Source organism: Marmota monax, unplaced genomic scaffold (assembly GCF_021218885.2).
Source record: "Marmota monax isolate L192 unplaced genomic scaffold, Marmota_monax_Labrador192_F-V1.1 WCK01_AAM20220418_F8-fsc00003, whole genome shotgun sequence".
NCBI lineage: Eukaryota > Metazoa > Chordata > Mammalia > Rodentia > Sciuridae > Marmota > Marmota monax.
Window position 1 is genome coordinate 25,823,840 of NW_026694084.1, and position 19,663 is coordinate 25,843,502.

The 19,663-nt window shown below is 42.2% G+C and overlaps 1 protein-coding gene and 1 long non-coding RNA gene across 2 annotated transcripts in view; one reads left to right on the forward strand and one right to left on the reverse strand.

Annotated features, from left to right (window-relative positions):
* Positions 1-33: 33 nt before the first annotated feature.
* LOC124107013 (uncharacterized) lies at positions 34-4,880 on the reverse strand. Its single transcript, XR_006856259.2, has 3 exons — positions 4,523-4,880; positions 1,128-1,233; positions 34-465 (listed from the first exon to the last, which is right to left on the reverse strand). It is a non-coding gene; the product is annotated as an uncharacterized LOC124107013 (long non-coding RNA).
* The window catches only part of Col14a1 (collagen type XIV alpha 1 chain), a 247,379-nt gene continuing 228,055 nt past the window's right edge, over positions 340-19,663 (forward strand). Inside the window, exon 1 of the mRNA XM_058585704.1 lies at positions 340-489. The gene's annotated coding sequence lies outside the window, so the exon portion shown is untranslated. The remainder of the gene's footprint in view (positions 490-19,663) is intronic.

The following is a 19,663-nucleotide window of genomic DNA, read 5'->3' on the forward strand; positions in this document are numbered from 1 at the left end:
TGGTATAGACACACAAATAGCTGGTTAAATAAGTAAATGCACATTGTTAAATATATATTTGTTCTCTTAGAGGGTGGATTGCCTCTCCCTAATTTTGTGTAGTTATAACGGAATATCTATCATGATACCCACTGTCTCCTATTGAACCAGTGGGCACCAAACTCAACTTATGCCATTTGATCCTCTTCCAGGACAATGAATTTTGAGCTGGATAATGCAATTATGGAAAACACAATTGAAGCTAACTCATCCAGGTGGTCTCTTAGGCTAACCTTGGCTCTTATCCTCTCTAACCATCTTCCCAGAGCTTCCAGATGAAATTTGTGCACTATGCTGACTTTGGGGTGAGGTATGAAGCAAAGGAACTCATGACCAGGCCATGATGGTTGGATAGGTTTCTGAGGGTCCAAGAAGCCAATTCTACAAAGTAAGTGGAGACCAAGCGTCAGATGTAGAATCAGGAATCTGCCAAGGAGTTCAAGAAAAAGCGTAAGTAATCAAATCCAGAAATCAGTTTGGAAAAATTCCCTGATTAATTTGGGAAATAAAGGTAACTCAGTAAGACTTTTTTGTTGTTGCAAGTGACAGAAAACCAGTTTAAACTAATGTAAGGGAGAAAAGACTTGATTGCTTTAACCACATTGTGTAGAGATAATGATTAAATAATTTATGGGACACTTCTGAGAATGAAAGTGAGAGCTGTTAATGATTGAGCTGAGACAACAGGGTGTAAGCTGGAACTGCCTATGGAGCCTGGGAGGCCTGCTCATTTTAGTACAGAAAATCAGGATGAATACAACCTAAAAAGCTGCCGAGTTTCTCTCCCCCTTTCTTTGTTGCTTTTTTTCTGAGTATCTAGAGCGAGCTATATTCCAATAAGGTCATATAGCAAGGGACACAGCTGGCAGAAGCACCAGGCTCAAATTCTTTTTCCTTAATTTTGGGGTATTAGGGATCTGACCCAGGGTTACTTTACCACTGAACTACATCTTGGGCCTTTTTATTTTGAGATGGGTCTCAGTGATCTCAAACTTGCAATCCTCCTGCCTCAGCTTCCTGGATCCCTAGGATTACAGATGTGCACCTCCTTGCCCCGCTCTCTCCAGGGTTAAATGCATACAGCTTACCAGTCAGAAAGGAAACAGTGCTGTTCCATTTGCTCCACTGTGAAATATCTTGTCCGTGAATTCCATGTAGTCTGGCCTACTTCACATGAATTTCTGGATCCCATCTCTGAAAAAAAGATGGATTTCTACCACAAGTTCATCTTGGCTTATATGTCCTTCCTGCTTGGAGGACATGGGAGAACAATGATTAACAGTCCCAATAGCTTGAAGCAGCATTTCCCCAAAGAGGAAGGCTGTTGTTATGGAAGACAAAACCATAAATATCCACGAAGACAGTCTTTTTATAGAGTGCCTGCTGCCAAGTCCGCTGGCAGTGAGAACTGTTAACTGTTACATAAAACATGCTGGAGCTACCTGGGAATAGGGTAAAAACCTTGTGGCCCTGGAAGCTCTTTGAAATCTGCCTTTTTTAGGGAGGGTCTGGTTTGGGATTGAACTTAGGGCCTCAGACTTTCCCAGTGAGCTACACCCCTACTTCACAATCAATCTTTTTAAACAAAGAGTCATAGGCCTGCCCTATTCATTTATTATCTAGTATATAATACTCAATTACAGATGTGTGAGGCCCCAGAGCTGAATGCTCCCATGAGCAACAAGCACCTTTCAAATGAAATGACAGTAGGAGGTGACATAGGAAGGATGGACCTGGATTCTGCTCCACTTTTCTCATTTGTCTTTGCCCTGAAAAGCCATTGGCAGAGCCATGAAGACACTGGGCACCTTGAGTTTTAAATGGAGAGTTAGGGAACAGGAAGGAAAGTAAGGACTCCATAGAAAAATGACTGAAAAAAGAGGTTTGGTAGAAACAACTTTCTTTCCATCCCAGGTTAGCCAAGCTCCTAGTTCTGCATCCACCAAATACCCTCCTTCAAATCCATTGCTGAAACCACAACCATTTATGACGAAATTTGGAACAGAAAGAGGTGCTACTTTCCACCCTGGTATGATCGTTCCCCCTGTGAAGAGTTTTCCTTCATGCTAAAACTCATCAGAAATCTGCTTTTCCCCAGCTCAACCCTTCCCTAGGAGAGGGAGTGGATACATGTGTGGGAGGCTGTCTAGATGGCCATGGGTCCCACACCTGCAATGAGGTGGCTCGGCCCGGGGGAGGAAGGGGAGCACAATCCAACAGAACATGATTCCACAGTTGGACTCGCCACTCCAGGGAACACAGCATTTGCTGGAGAGAGCTCTTTAACCTGCAAGTCAGCTGTGTCTTCCAAGAAACTGCAGCCTTAACTCCAATAATAATTAACCAGCTCAGCCCAAGCCCTGTTGGAGCAGATAGGGTTATTCTGGCCACAGTATTGAACAACATGACCATCTGCTGCAAGCCCTGCCCTATGAAAGTAGCTGACAAAACTGAAAATGCTGGAAGCTATAACCACTGTTTGGGGCTCCACATTATAAAAGGGAGAGTCCACCAACGGCTACTAATAGGTACATTCTCTCTTGCTAGACTCTAAGGATCTGTGCAAACCACAGAAATTCTTCTTGGAACTAAAAAATGTGTGGCTAGAAAAACATTTGTTAGCATTTGGTTTGTAATAAATTACTAACAAAATACGCCATAGGCCACCTTGGCCCAAGGTTCAGGATAATGAGACAAATTACTGGTAATTGTTTTAAGCATTTCAGTGATGGTGTGCGGTCAATGTGTACATTGCCTGTCCCATCTTGTTATTCGTTCTTTCGAATGTTTCTTTCTTCTTTCATCATTCAAGTCAGAGTCTTTGTTGTTATGCTTTTTATTCAAGTATTTAGTGCTAGTTGTGTTTGCCTTCCAGACTGAAGTTCTCATGTGTACCTGGCCAGTAGTTCTGGACTGAGCCCCTCTCCAGCACATGCCCTCTGCTAAAGAGAGATGCCTCCTCCCAGGTCCTGCTCCAGTCCTCATGGCAGCCCACATTTGAGAAAGGACTGACTTATTGGACAGGAATTGCTTAAAAGAGATTATGTGATCAATAGGGGCATGTAAATATCTAACCTCCAAGTCCCAATTCATCACAACCCCTGAGGGGATGGTCTGAGGGCTTTGTGATGACATTTCATATTTCACCTGTTCTCTTTGCTCATTTAAGCCTTCCTTTGTCACAGATATCATTCTGAAGTGTGCCTTCCCCAATTAACTTCTAGCTTTTTTTCCCCCAGAACTGAGGTTTGAACCTGGGTTTCACAAATGCCAGGCAAGCACTAGTACATGGATATCTATCTCAGTCTGCTTTCCAGCAACCTGACCCCAATACCATACATCATAAACTCTGAAAAATGCATTGATCATAATCGTACCACTAGATGAATTTTTACAAAATGAACCCACCTATATAATCGGTCTCCAAATCAAGAATATACCACACAAGTTGGGTGTGGTGTACACACCTGTAATCCCAGCAACTGGGGAGGAAGAGACAAGAGGATTGCAAGTTCAAGCCCAACCTTAGTAATTTGGTGAGTCCCTAAGCAACTTAGCAAGACTCTGTCTCAAAATAAAAAATGGCTGGGGATGTAGCTCAGTGTGCCCCTAGGTTTGCAATCCTCAGTACCCCCCCCCAAAAAAAAAAGAATATCCCACATGCTTTCTTCTCATCACTTATCACTTCTAATAGATTGATTTCCCTTGCCTGTCCAAGTATTTTATATAAATGACATCATATCATACATTCTCTATCTAGCTTCCATTGCTCAATATTTTGTTGGAATTTGTTGGTGCTGTTGCATGGGTTTGTGAACAATTCACTACCGTTGCTGTCTAGTATTCCACTGTGAGGATGATACAGTTTGTTTTTTAGCTTTTTGGTTGACGAACATTTGAGTAGTTCCACTTGGAAGCCACTCTGAGTGACAGCATAATGAACATTCTAGAAAATGTCTTTGGCTGGGCCTAAGCACTCTTTGTGGTAGGGAATTTCATTGTTTAGTTTTAGTGGGCACAGTTCTGCCAAACAGTTTTCCAAAGTGGTGATATCAGTTTATACTGCCATTTGCAGTACAGGAACATTAGGACCAACACTTGGTGTTTTCTGTCCTTTTAATCTCAACCACCATGGCCAGCTGTGTGGTAGCTGTACATTGAGGCCTTTATTTGCATTTCCCTGGAACCAATGAAAATGAGCATATTTTTACGTGTTTATTGGCTATTTGAATAGTTCAAAGTGTTGCCCATTTTCTGTTGAGTGGTCAAGATAGTCTTCTCTTAGCCTTTGACCACTGGGATCCCCTACAGAGGCCATCTTTGGGAGAGAGGGAAGGAGGAGTATTTTGTTAGAGGACAAAAGTTGGGAATAGGTAAAGAAAGCGTGCACAGGAATACACAGATGATAAAGCAGGGCTTCGAAGCTGCTGGAGAAAGGAAGTAGACATGAGATTCATCCACAACAGCAAAGCCATAGACTCACGTAGGGAACAGTAGATGGAGGTGGTGGAGAGAAGCCGCCGACACAGATGGGGTCCAGCTGCTGGACTCAGGAAAGCCAAGTGGTGGCTTTGGGCAGGTGCCAGCAAGAATCACAGGAATCCACTCAACGGAAGAGACTCTGCACACATGAGAAATGTTCTTCTGATTGCCAGAATAGTTAGAAAAGGCTGTTTCCTGGATAGTATCCAAAAAAGAGATTAGCATGAAAAAGAATAGTTGTCGTTGGTCTTGGGTAGCCGGTGGACTTATGAGATGAGTGAGTGGATAGCGTGGTTTTCCAGCAGAAGAGAAGGTACAAAGTTTTTTCAGGCTCCGTCAACCACCACATGTGAGCAATAAACAACAAGGGCAGAGTGACCTAGAACACAAAAACATCGTTATCCAGGCAGTGCTGTCCCGGGGAGCAGCCCACAAGCCTGACTAGCAGGAGGGGCTTGGAGTCAAACCCATAGTGACTTTGAGGCTTTTTTCTGCCTTTCTGTGAAACTGACCCTTCACATACCTATCCCAACCTGATGCAGAGAATTTTTTTTTTTTGATACACAAGTCAACTTTAAATATTTAAAGAAAGCAAGAAGCACACACTGGCAGAGTAGAATGTGGATGGGCATTAGAGAGGAACTCGCTGGTTTGATCTTGGCATGGATATGTAAAATCTGTGGTTTGTTTGTTTGTTTTGTGGTATTGGAGACTGAACCCAGGGGTGCTCTACCACTGAGCTACATCCCCAACCCGTTTTACTTTTTATTTTGAGACAGGGTCTCAATAAGTTGCACAGACTGAACTCAAACTTGGGATCCTCTGCCTCTTGAGTCACAGGCCTGATGCCTCTGTGTCTCAGCTAAAATCTATAGTTTTATAGACATGATCTAAGAAGGTAATTTTGGTTCTCCTTCTGTTAGTTACATGACATGCTTACTGGGGTTTTTTTCTTTTTTAATTTTAATTTGTTATATATGACAAGATGCATTACAATTCATATTACACATATAGAGCACAGATTTTCATATCTTTGGTTGTACACAAAGTAGAGTCACATCCTTCAAGTCTTCATACATGTACTTAGCGTAATGATGGCCATCACATTCCACCATCTTTCCTACTCCTATGCCCCCCTTCCCCTTCCTCCCCTTTGCCCTATCTAGAATTCATTTAATCCTCCCATCCCCTGCCCCGCACAACATATTATGGATCAGCATCCTTAAGTCAGAGAAATCATTCAGCATTTGGTTTTTTGGGATTAGCTAATTTCACTTAGCGTTATATTCTCCATCCATTTACCTGCAAATGCCGTGATTTTATTCTCTTTTATTGCTAAATAATATTCCATTATGTGTATATATACTATATTTTCTTTATCCATTTATCTACTGAAGGGCATCGAGGTTGGTTCCACAGTTTAGCTACTGTGAATTATGCTTCTATAAACATTAATGTGGCTGCATCCCTGTAGTATGCTGTTTTTTAAGTCCTCTGGATATAAACTGAGGAGTGGGATAGCTGGGTCAAATAGTGATTCCATTCCCAGTTTTCCAAGGATTCTCCATACTGCTTTCCAGATTGGCTGCACCAATTTGCAGTCCTACCGGCACATCCTCGTCAACACTTACTGTTGTTTGTCTTCGTAATAGCTGCCATTCTGACTGGAGTGAGATGGAAATCTTAGAGTGGTTTTGATTTGCATTTCTCTAATTGCTAGTGATGATGAACACTTTTTCATATATTTGTCTATTGATTGTATATCATCTTCTGAGAAGTGTCTGTTCAGATCTTTGGCCCATTTATTTATTGGGTTATTTGTTTTTTTGATGCTTAGCTTTTTGAGTTCCTTATATACCCTAGAGATTAGTGCTCTATCTGATGTGTGAGGGGTAAAGATTTGCTCCCAAGATGTAGGCTCTCTATTCACCTCACAGATTGTTTCTTTTGCTGAAAAGAAACTTTTTAGTTTGAGTCCATCCCATTTATTAATTCTTGATTGAGTCTTATTAAGGAAGTTGGGGCCTAATCCCACATGATGGAGATTTGGGCCTATTTTTCTTCTATTAGACATAGGGTCTCTGATTTTATTCCTAAGTCCTTAGTCCATTTTGAGTTGGTGAGAGATAGGGGCTTAATTTCATTTTAGTACAAATGAATTTCCAGTTTTCCCAGCACCATTTGTTGAAGAGGCTATCTTTTCTCCAATGTACGTTTTTGGCACCTTTGTCAAATATAAGATAACTGTAATTAGGTGGGTTAGTTTCTGTGTCCTCTATTCTGTACCATTGGTCTACCAGTCTATTTTGGCGCTGTTTTTGTTACTATTGCTCTGTAGTACAGTTTAAGGTCTGGTATAGTGATGCCACCTGCTTCACTCTTCCTGTAATGATTGCTTTAGCTATTCTGGGTCTCTTATTTTTCCAAGTGAATTTCATGACTGATTTTTCTATTTCTATGAGGAATGTCATTGGGATTTTAATTGGAATTGCATTAAATCTGTGTAGTGCTTTTGGTAGTATGGTCATTTTGGCAATATTAATTCTGTCTATCCAAGAACTAGTTAGATCTTTCCATTTTCTAAGGTCTTCCTTAATTTCTTTCTTTAGCATTCTGTAGTTATCATTATAGAGGTCTTTCACCTCTTTTGTTAAGCTGATTCCCAAGTATTTTATTTATTTTGATGCTATTGTAAGTTGTGTAGTTTTCCTCATTTCCCTTTCAGAGGATTTGTTACTGATATACAGAAATGCCTTTGATTTATGGCTGTTGATTTTATATCCTTGATGCAGAGAATTTTAAAGCTACGTTGGATCCTGCTTTGGATCCAGTTTGATCTGAAAGAACTCTCAGGTCCCTATGAATGACCCTGGAAACTAGGATCCCATTTTATTCTTTTCAGACTCCCATCCTGGCACTTGTGCTCTGGAGAAGATCTTACTATTTTGCAACAATAGGTTCTCTTGAGAGAAGGGTTTATATTAGGGATGGGAGGGAAGGGAGATACTTTCCACAGACCTAGTTGAACCTGTGGAGCCTATAGGAACCTTATGACCTATTAGCTAGTAGATAGGGACTGCAGAAAAAAATGTTATTTCGTGAATTCATTTAAAGAGGTTTTTACTGAACATCTGCTGTGTCCGTGGTGATTTGCCCCCTGTGGACACAGCAGACAAGAGTACCTTCCTGGAGCTTTTTTGTTCTGGTGGGTCAGGTGGACAGTAACCAGGTAGCTGAAATAAAATATAGCATCAGGGAGGTTCAGACACCTTTCCCTCGGAGGGAAACTTGTTCAATTTTTTATAGAAGAAGTAATTAAAAGACTCAAAGCCCAGGTTCTCCACCAGTGGTTCTCAAGTGGGACTGCTTTTGCTTTCCAGGGATATTTGGCAGTATATGGAATGATATTTGGTTATTACAACTAGGTACTATGAGCAACTGGTGGACACAGGGACACAGCTAAACGTTTTATAATGTACAGGACAGTGCTCCAAAGTGGAGTGATTTGGCTTGTTATGTCAGTAATGCAGGATTTAAGAACTTTGGTGCCATGTGGGCCAAACATTAATATAGTCCCTAAACATTCTGCAGTACACAAGGCAACACCTCCAGCCCTGTGCACCACAAAGAATTATCTAGTCCCAAACTTCAATAATTCTGTAGCTAAGAAATCCTGTTCTGCATGAATTCCTGGCTCTTCCTACTCTAGTTGATTAGTTCCCGTGGACCAGACCTGGTGCTAAGAATTTTCATTGTCTCATCTGCTCATCAAGAAAGAACAACGAGTTCTGTTGTTATTTCAAAATGTCCCAAGTTAAAGAACCTCTTTCTGAATCATTATAAATAGATTTATGGAACAGAAAGACCTTCCTATTTAAAGTAGATACATTCACACCGGCTGTGGTGACACTTGCCTGTGATTCCAATGATTTGGGAGGGTGAGGTAGGAGGATCACAAGTTCAAAGACAGCCTCAGAAATTTAGCAAGGCCCTAAGCAACTTAGTGAGACCCTGTCTCTAAATAAAATATTTTAAAAAGGGCTGGGGATGTGACTCAATGGTTAAGTGTTCCCAGGTTTAATCCCCAGTACCAAAACAAACAAAATCCCTCAAACTCTTAAACTGGGAATACATAATTGAACATAGGTATTAAAAGGTAGAAGAAATGTCTAAATTTTCAATGAATGTAGCAGTTCAGTTTCAGGGAACTTAACATGACTCATGATACATAAGTACAAAAATATAAAATAGTGTCATCAAGAGCTTTTTGCTCTATCTGAAAAAAGCATGGAATACAAAAGTAGTGTCCTAAAATTTAGAAGTGTCTTCCGTGTAGCTGGCAGCTGGAGGTTGTCTTTGCCCTATGGCTTCCCAGTGAATCAGAAAACACCTGAAAGTTTGGATCTATCTATTGCCACATTGTCCACTTAGGCCAATACAAACCAACAATCACCGTGTTTAAGAATTACCAAAAGAAGCAAGGAATTCGTCTTATCTATTTCAAAGGCAAGAAACATTGGAAAGGTTTGTGGAGACGCCTCTCCTCTGCTGAATGCAGCCTGCAACCTGGCTCGTGAGCTGAAGGGGAACTGTGAAGAGGAAAGAGGGAAGGGCAGATTTGGGAGTTGGTGGATCTCTTGTGTTTGCCTTCTGCGGTGGTGAGAGAGGATGGATGATGGTCTTTTGAAAAAAAAGACTAGTTTGAAAAATTCTCTCAGCCCCAGGTCATGTATTTTTGTTGTTGTTGTTGTTGTTTTATTTTGTTTTAGGTAAACTCAAAAGCTTTAATAGCAGGCGGATATGGACATGTGGGAAGACACAGGGCTGAGGCAGTGGGAGGTAGGACTGCGTGAGCCCTAAAAATGCCTGCTCCTTCTAAGACATTCCAACTCCATTAATGTTTGTGTCAAAACAAAATAAAACAAAACCACAGCCTTAAGTGAAATGAAACACCTCTGCAGGCCCAGGACCCTCCTCAGTGCACCCGTTTATAATCCCTGCCAACGGGGACCTCAGTGTCTTCTGAAGGTGAGGATTCTCCCATTGAGTGCTGCTGCCACTTGCCACGATAGTCCTGGGTCCAGTCTCACTGGGGCAACTTACCAAGAACGTTGTGACAATTCTTCCTGAAGATGAGGGTAGAATGAATCATGTCAATATATTCAGACTTGGCTATTTAGCAGGCTAGGGTTTAGAATCTATGCCAGTAAATAGAAATTAAAGGCAATTTTGTACTAATCAAGTCTATCTATCTGGATATGAACATACATTGGCTTCTAGAGTTATTTAGGGGCTGGAGATGTAGCCAAATGATAGAACACATGCTTATCAGTCACAAGAGCCTGGGTTTGATCCCCAGAATCAATAAATTAAATTAAAATAAAATAAAAATTTAAATTTCCCCTCTTTACGAAAGGTAACACGATTAAGCCAATAATCATAATATACATTTTCTCTGTGTTGGGCACTACATGCTTCTTCCTTTCTTTTTTCCTTCCTTCCTCCCTCCCTCTTTCCTTTCTTTCTTCCTTCCTTCTTCTCTTTTTCTTCCTTTCACATTTAATCCTTGCAACGACCCTCTAAGGTAGATGGTGTCACTCTCCTCGTTATACAGATGAGGATGCTGAGGACAGAAAAGTTCACCTGTTCTGTCTCATCATCCCAGATATGAGATAAAAACTTAAATATAGAATAGAATATATCAGATAATTGTATGATATTCAGCATAATATAATCAGGTTATATTATAATTATAGTGTGATTATTTAAATTGATATAATAATATATATGTGCTCTAGATTATTGTTTCCAACCTATGTGAATGCACCTGAGTCAATTTGGTTGAAATGATCACAGAATGACACACTTGGGACTTCATGGGATAAGCAAGTTTCCAGTCATTCAGTAAGTGGCAGAGGTGGGATCTGATCTCAGGAGGTGTGGCCAAGTTATCATCCATAAATCCAACTAACTATTATCAAATCTCTTCTCCCCTCCAGGAGCTCTACCAGTGGGGGGAGTGAACCCAGAGCCTTAGACCTACAGGCACCCCTTGTTTTGTTTTAGGTAAACCTGGCAAGAAGAGATTCAGAAGATGAGTTCTTTGTAGTCTCCTGAGATGTTTCTTGTGGAATTATCCTTATCACTGCTGAAGCTCCTCAGAACAATGGCAGGGGGTTCAGAGCAAAGGTCTAATTACATGCTGATGACTATTCATTTCACTGGGCACAGGGTGTGCATGGGCAGGGCGCCAGGAGTCCTGCTATCAGGAGCGCATGATGCACCCTGGGTGGATGAGTTAGAAGTGATGGCTGGACCTCAGGGTGAAGGCTTCCCAAACACTGGAGGACCAATGGCTTCCTTTTGACCTCCCAGGCAGCGTGTCAGATACACAAGGCACTTTCCATAAGGGGTGAAAATGCTCTGGGGTGCAGAAGTTTAGGATAATATCTGGGAATTAACAGAAGTTTTTGAGACCAATGCCATGCAAGCTGTTTTCTGTCTCACTACCCCAGGGACTTGATATCAGGTCCCTAGTGAAGTAAGGACATAAAGAAACTATTAGTAAATTCAGTAGAATAAAAGAGATAGACTAATAGGCACCCTCAGGAAGGGGAGGCAGCAGTGCTGTCCTGCTATGACTTAAAAAAGGAATTTGGGTCCGGATCCTAGAGCCTAAACATGGATGCTGAGGAACTTCCAGACCCGGGGGCTTAAACATGGACATACACCTGAGGAACCTCCGGATCCATGGGCCTAAATATGGACGCCTGAAGAACTTCTGGATCCGGGGCCTAAACATGGACACTGAGGAACTTCTGGATCCTAGAGCCTAAACATGGACGTGCACCTGAGGCACTTCTGGATGCTATGGCCTAAACATGGATGTGCCCTCGAGGAACTTCCGAATCCAGGTGCCTAAACATGGACGTGAACCTTTGAAACTTCTGGATCTGGATGGGGAGGGTGCCTAAACATGGATGTATGAGGAACTTCCGTATCTGGGGGCCTAAACTTGGATGTGTGCCTGAGGAACTTCCGGTTGCTACGGCCTAAACATGGAGGACTGATTAACTTCCGGATCCAAGGGCCTAAACATGGACGCCTGAGGCACTTCCGGATCTGAGGGCCCAAAGATAGACAGGTACCTGAGGAACTTCCAGATCTAGGGGCCTAAAAATGGACATGCACCTGGGGAACTTCCGGGTCCAGGGGCCTAAACATGGACGTGCGCCTGAGGAACTTCCTGATGCTACAGCCTAAACATGGAGGACTGAGGAACTTCCTGATCCGAGGGCCAAAAGATGGAAGTGCATCTGAGGAACTTCCAGATCTGGGGGCCTAAATATGGATGTGCACCTCAGGAACATCCGGATGGGTGGGGGCGGCTAAACATGGATGCCTGAGGCATTCCAGATCCTGGGGCCTAAACATGGACGCCTGAGGCACTTCCGGATCCTAGAGCCTAAACATGGATGCTGAGGAACTTCCGGACCCGGGGGCTTAAACATGGACGTGCACCTGAGGAACCTCCAGATCCGTGGGTCTAAATATGGACGCCTGAGGAACTTCTGGATCCGGGGGCCTAAACATGGACACCTGAGGAACTTCCAGATCCTAGAGCCTAAATATGGATGTACACCTGAGGCACTTCTGGATGCTATGGCCTAAACATGGATGTGCGCTCGAGGAACTTCCGGATCCAGGCACCTAAACATGGAAACTTCTGGATCCCGATCCGGGGGCCTAAACATGGATGCTTGAGGCACTTCCGGATCCGAGGGCCTAAACATGGACGTGTCCCTGGAACTTCTGGGTCCTTGTGCCTATAAAGGGCAGGGTGTGACTCTCAGAAGGGACGTGGCCCATGAAGGGGAGCTGAGTATGGGTCCTGTTGGGGGGCAGACTGAGCTGTCGCACCCTGAACTTGAATGTGTTGGTGGTCTCACTTCCCAGCCTTCCCCTGGGTGTCACTTCCTCCCCTTCCAGGCAGTGTCAGGGTGGAAGTGAGGCCAGGTGCAGGGGCCAGGCCACCATCTTTCTCCTCGCTTAGCCAAGCGCCCAGCCTGGCTGGGGATGGGGACGTTTTATGACACTAGCTGCCTCCTACATCCCTGCCCCAGGAGCAGGGGCCCCTGTGACCTGCTGCTCCTTACCCACTGTCATCCTGGGCGAGCAAAGGTCAGGACACTAGATGCTACTGAGAGTGACATCTCCTGGATGGGCGGCTGGGGACTTTGCTTCTGTCTCCAGGCCTCAGACACCGGATGATCCCCCCCAGAGACAGAAAATAACCCCACACTGCCCAAGACTTATTTTTAAGCTTTGGATTCTGAAATTTTCCTGCTGCCATCTTCTTTGTGAAGCCAGTTTTTCAATAAAGACAATATTCCAGGGGAAAAAAAACAAAAACAAAAAACAACAACAACATGGGGTCAATCAAACCAAGCTGACACATCTGGTCCTCCAAGAGAAATCTGGATTGGAAGGAGAACAGCCATTCTCAACTGGCAAAATAGTGAAGTTCCCTTGTCCTTATTTTGTGTAAGCAAAATAAATAATCTGATGTTAACTCATCAAAAGAAAGAAAGAAAGAAAGGAAGGAAGGAAGGAAGGAAGGAAGGAAGGAAGGAAGGAAGGAAGGAAGGAAAAGGAATTTGGTCCAAGTGGGAGGACATTTCTTCAACTTCAGCCTTTAAATAGGCTGTAGTTGTTGTCGTCTGTAATCCATTTTCTCTCTGCCTGGTGAAGGTCTGGGTTGCTCTTTGGCAGTCTGGTCTCACTTTGGCTATTTCTGGCCCTACAGATCCCCTGGCTTCCACCCTGTCTTCCACCCAGCCCTCGGCTCTGCTGTCCACTTGCAGGACCTGCCTCGTCCTGAGGATGGTGGGCAGCAGCCTCAATCTTTGCCACAGTGGGCGTGTGGTGGGTATGTAGGCTCTCCCTCTCTACCTTGCTGCCTTCCGAGGTCCCAGGAACCTCAGGAACAGAGAATTACCTAGGGAGGCTCAGAGTCATTCACTCAGCCATCCACCATGCACTGTCCGATTTACTGTGATGTGGTTGTCGCACAGTTGGGCGACCTGAGAAGTGGCTGTTGCCTCCTTGGTCTGACTTAGGAGGAGGAGAGAACTTTCTCTTCCCCTAGGCTTTCTTCTCCAGGCCGCAGACTTTATCCCAGAGAGCAGGCGACAGGGCAAGCATGCTGATCACTTCATCTTTTGTCTTTCTTTCTATTAGACTTCTCCCCATAAGAAAAAGTGACATTTTTCTCTTATTTCCTGGACTCCAGGGTCATCTTTAAGCAAGGAGCTGCAAACTTCTTGGCCTGCTTGTTATGGGAAGGGAGAGAAGCTTCAGAAACTCTGCAAATGAGTCCACCAGGCCTATCTTTGATACAGTACCAGGCTCTATAGATAAAGAGCTATAGCAAACCCTCATTTTCTGTCCCCAGACAACCCCATTTTTTTGTCTTTCTAAAGAGGGCAAGTGCACCATATCTATCACCCCGAGGCTTTAGAAAGGCTCATCCTCAGAGGTGAGAGAATACAATAAAATATGATTCAAGGGAGAAATTAAAGGACACAGCTTTGATATTTGTAAAACATTTTGGAATGCTTATCATCTAACCATTCCCTTCAGACCTCCTTTATGTTGAGGATTAATGCAGAATTACACTGGAAGCCTATTTCTGTTCTGGAAGTTGATTCATGTTTTGCTCAAATTAACTATGCATCTTCAGTAACAAGGTGTCAAGCTCCTTTGCCCTAATCAGTGTCCATGGGTCTTTTGGTAAAGTCAGTCACCATCAGCAAGTGACCAAGGGAAACAGTATGATAATACAGGGTTGAAAAACACTCCATTGACAGTCAAGAAGCACTAACAAGTGTCCTGCTTTGCTGCTCTTGAGCTTTGGGATTTAAATTAATTTAGGGTGATTTATTTGAGGTATTTGGACTTTGTTTCCTTATTAGATAAAACACACTCTGTAAGGAGGTCTATTCTCCATCTATGAGGCTGTACAAAAGAAAAGCCCACTTACTCAGTACTCTTCATTCATAAGGTTATGAAATACTGCCCCCTGGTGTTTTTCAGTGTTTGCTTAGTTTTAAAATAAAATTTTAATTTTAAACACATCGAATGTTAAAACTTTGCTTTGATCTTTTTTTTTTTTTAAGTCTTACCCGTTTTTCTCAACTTCTAAAACAAAGCAAGTAGTTATAGGATCACAGCTACTGCTGCAACTGATTCCGTGGAAAAAAAAGTTACAATATCCTTAAGTGAAATGTAAATGCAATTGTTCCCATTTTAATGATAAAGACAGACAATAAGGGCTAGGTTGTGTCTCAGTGGTAGAGTGCTTGCCTTGCACATGTGAGGCACTGGGTTCGATCCTCAGCACCACATAAAAATAAATCAACAACATAAAGATATTGTGCCCATGTATAACTAAAAGAAAGAGAAAGAAAGGAAGGAAGGAAGGAAGGAAGGAAGGAAGGAAGGAAGGAAGGAAGGAAGGAAGGAAGGAAGAAAGAAAGAAAGAAAGAAATTAATTGCCAATCCTCGTCCATAAGGATTCTCTTGAAATCTGTTCATTCCTGGACATGTAACATGAACTTAGACTTACTCAGCTTAGATCAAAGACACCTGATCTTTGGTTTAGAAAAGAACAAAGTCCCTTCTAAATGCCAGCCTTGTTCTGCTAAAGCAGTCATCCTTTCACTTGTGATGCTGAATCTGTGCAGATGAACTACACTGTGGTAGCCCATAAGCCACTTGGGGACACTGTTCCTTAGAGAGTTCTCTAAGGGACAGTGGAATTCTCTAAGAGACAGAGAATCATAGCCCAGGAGCAAATTCCAGTGCCTAGGAGCGCTCAAGGACTTTAAAATGATTGCCACTGCTTAGTTCCCTGAGTCATATGTATGTGAATCTCCATCTCATCTTTCTTTTTAAATAAATTCACCAAAATAATTTAAAAAATAAATTTTCTAATAAAAGATAACCTACATGTGGGAAAAATACACAAATAAGTGTACAGCTCAGTGAATTATCAAAAAAAAATAAGCCCAACCCAATAACCTACACCTGGGTCAGGAAAAAAATATTACCAGGGCCCCAGAAGACTCCCTAGATTGCCCTCCTAATCACTACTCCATTTTTCCCAACCACTGGTATCCTCTGTCTTGACTGCTAATACTGTGGACTTATGCTTTGAGGGTGAGGGGCATGGTCTGCTTATCTGGGTAAGGGGATGTCACATGGGTATATTACATATGCATAAATACATTGAACTCTGTATTCAAAATTTGTGCATTTGCTGTGCATGCAAATTATACCTCATCATTTATTCTAGTTTTTTATTCATTTATTCCCAATGGTAGGGTTGGCCCCAAATAACCTTCCCATTATGCTAACACCTTACATAATCACAGTACAAGTATCAAAACCAGGAGAATTCAATTAAAATCAGTATTACAGTGTTAACTAAAACGCAGACTTCGGTTAAGTCCGTTTTTCAACTATTGTCCTGTTATGGTTTGGATGTGAGGTGTCCCTCAAAAGCTCCCATGTGAGACAATGCAAGATGGTTCAGAGGAGAAGTGATTGGGTTGTGAGAGACTTAATCCAATCAGTAAACTGATCCCCTGATTGGATTAATTGAGTGGTAACTGAAGGTGAGTAGGGTGTGACTGGGGGAGGTGGGCATTGGGGGACATGGCTTTGGGATATATATTTTGTATCTGGCTGGTAGAGTCTGTCTCTGCTTCCTGATCCTCATGTCAGCCACTTCTCTCCCCCATATCTTCCACCATGATGTTCTGCTTCACCTTGAGCCCTGAGGAATGGAGCCAGTCTCCTATGGATGGAGACCTCTGAAACCATGAGCCCTCATATAAACTTTTCCTCCTCTACGGTTGTTCTGGTTGTGTCTTTTAGTCACAGCAGTGAAAAAGCTGACTAAAATATGTCCTCTTTCTGTTCCAGGATCCTATTGAGGATTGCACATTCTATTTGCCTGTTATTTCTCCTTAGCCCCTTTCAGCTTATAAGAGTTCTACCCGTGAGCAGAATGTTCCACACCTTCTTTTTCAGACAGACCCACAAATCCTCTCACACCTTGGAATTGCATGACATTTAGCAGCCTCTTTGGAGGTTGAAACTGGAGTTCTACCATCTTCTCTAGGTTTTTTCTTCAAGGTCCACTTTGTCTCACTATAATCACCCACTGCCACCAAAGAGATGTGTCCCCATTCTTTCTCTCAAGGAGTAGCTGTGCCAGGTCAGGCTGACCCTACTCATTCCCATGGGCATTTTCTCCATCATATAGCTTGGAAATTCAAGAGACATCTTCGCTGTTCCCTCAAGGCTGGCTAAACGGTGGCCCGATGTCCAGCCATTTTTACTACTGCTCACCTTTGTCAACTTTGGCAGGGTGGCAGGGTGTGGTGAGCGTGGAATGGCTTAGATGTCATTACTGTAGCCGGAAATCGCCCCGCCACCTATGACCAGGTGAAGTAGACCGGTGAGAAGGGAGTGAGAAAATGCAGCTGTTGAGTGCAGAGTGGGAAGTCTGTGAAAGGGGAAGGATACCTGTTCAACTCCTGCTGTGTCAGGCACTTTATCCACCAGCTTATTTAACCTTCACTGAAACTCCATGTCACTCTCTGTTTTGGAAATGAATCAGCTGAGAGAGACCAAATAATTTACTTAAGTTCAGACAACTGAGTGTCAGAATTTGTGATGATTGCATAGATTGTCCATGACACATGATGTTTTGCGCCTCTGTGAACATAAATGAGAACAGCAATATAACAACAACAAGAGAAAGAGATAGCCAGTCTTCCCAAGAATATACTGTGTCACTCAATTCATGTACATTATCTTAGTCCCCATGACGGCTCCATCAATTAAGGTCTACCATTATGCCACTTACAGACAACAGAACTGGAGTTCAAGGGCTGGTATGTTTCCTACAATTAATTCAAACTAGATCATAAAATGGCCAAGTGCCTGAGCTTTACTCTCATTGCTTACAGCAGTGCTCAGGCCTGGAGAGACTGTAATATAGGTGCCAGGAGGGTGGCAGTCGAGGGACAGTATCTGTGCATGTGGCACTCAACCACCACTTCTCTACCACTGGGCAGGGAAACTGAGTTCCAACGTTTCCACCAAAGCTCTTATCTAATTACTCCTCCATCAGTTAGGAGAGGCTAGATTTTACTGCAGGAAAAAAATCTCAGTGGTTTAAAACAAAAGTTTATTTCCAATGTCAGCTGAAAAGCTCTGTTCTGAGCTGTCTGTCCTTGGACTGACTGATGGAGTAACATTCGTCATTACAATGCAAACACACACAAACACACACACACACACACACACACCAAAAAACTCCTAAAACTGTGCTGTCCAATACATAGCCTATAGCTCATGTGGCAATTTAGATCTAATTTAAGTCACTAAAATAAAATAAAAATTTAAATCCCTAGTTGCACTAGCCACGTTTCCGCTGCTCAATAGCCAACAGTGGCTCCTGCTACCATATTGCACAGGGCAGACTGTCCCATCAGCAGGACATGCCTGTGTTTCATCTGTGGACATTGTTGATCTAGACTAGATCCTATTGTTATGACTCAGAAATAAATGGCACATGTTTTCTTCCAAACAAAATTTGCTAGTCAAAGTTTCAGGATCAAGAGCTGAAATGTTAAAAATTAAGATAAAATTTAGATAATTACAAGAAGCATAAAAGCAGTCCATTTTAAAATTATCTTTTTGATCCTAGCAATAAAAGTTGCTCCTTTCCTATCCTCTCTCCTTAGACAGCAAAATCCTGTAGGTTGGCATGAATATGTTGGCACCTTATCTAGATTCCCAGCTTTCTGGTCCCTAAGAAACCTTTACAAGACTACAGCTCTCTTACTTGTTCTTGTCACTGTGCATTTAGAGCTGGGATGACTTAGTTTTGAATCCCAGTTCCTAACACAAGTGGCTTTAAGGCCTTTTGCTATATGCATTCAGTTTTCTGTAATGTAACTCTAATAAACCTTTCCTTACACATTTACTTTAAAACTAATATCTATGACATTAGAGTGCTTGGGTGATGAGGCAATTGTAGCTATTATTTACTTCTATTGCAGTTGTTATTGCAAAGAATTTTGCTTCCTTATTACTTTTTTCCAAGCCCAAGAGTTATAACTCTGCTAGGTTCTCTAAAGCTGTTTTACTATTCCTTAATAACACAACATTTTACATCTAACCATTATATATGTATGTGTTTGTATGTATGTATAAACTCTATCCATTACACATATCCTTTATATATATGTGTGTGTGCATATTTTATTTAAAAAAAATTTTTACTTGTTTTTTTTAGCTATATCCAACAGTAGCGTCTATTTTGACATATTTATACAAATATGGAATATATTCTTATTCTAATTAGGATCCCAGTCTTGTGGATGTATACGATGTTGAGATTCACTGTGGTTTATTCATATATGAACATAGGAAAGTTCTGTCTTATTCCACTGTCTTTCCTATCCTTATCTGTCCTCCCTTCCCTTCATTACCCTTTATCTAATCCAATTAACTTCTATTCTTCCCCTCCCCCTTCCTTTTGTAGGTTAGCATCCACATATCAGAGAGAACAGTCCACTTTTGGTTTTTTGGAATTGGCTAACTTCATTTAGCATGATAGTCTTCAGATCTATCCATTTACTGGCGAATGCCATAAAGTCATTCTTCTTTATGGCTGAGTAATATTCTATTGTGAATATAAATCACATTCTCTTTTCTTTTTAAAAAATTTGTTCTAATTAGTTATACATGACAGTAGAATGTCTTTTTGACACATTGTACAGAAATGAAGCACGACTTCTTCCTCTGGCTGAATATGGTGTAGAGTCACACCTGTAATGTATATAGGATAATAATGTCTGTCTCATTCCACTATCCTTCCCATCCCCACATCCTCCCCTCCTCTCACTCTCCTCTGCACAATCCAAAGTTCCTCCACCCCCACACCTGCATTATGAATGAGTATCTGCTTATTAGGGAAAACACTCAGCCTTTGGATTTTTTGGATTTGACTTATTTCACTTAGCATGATATTATCCAACTCCATCCATTTACCTGCAAATGC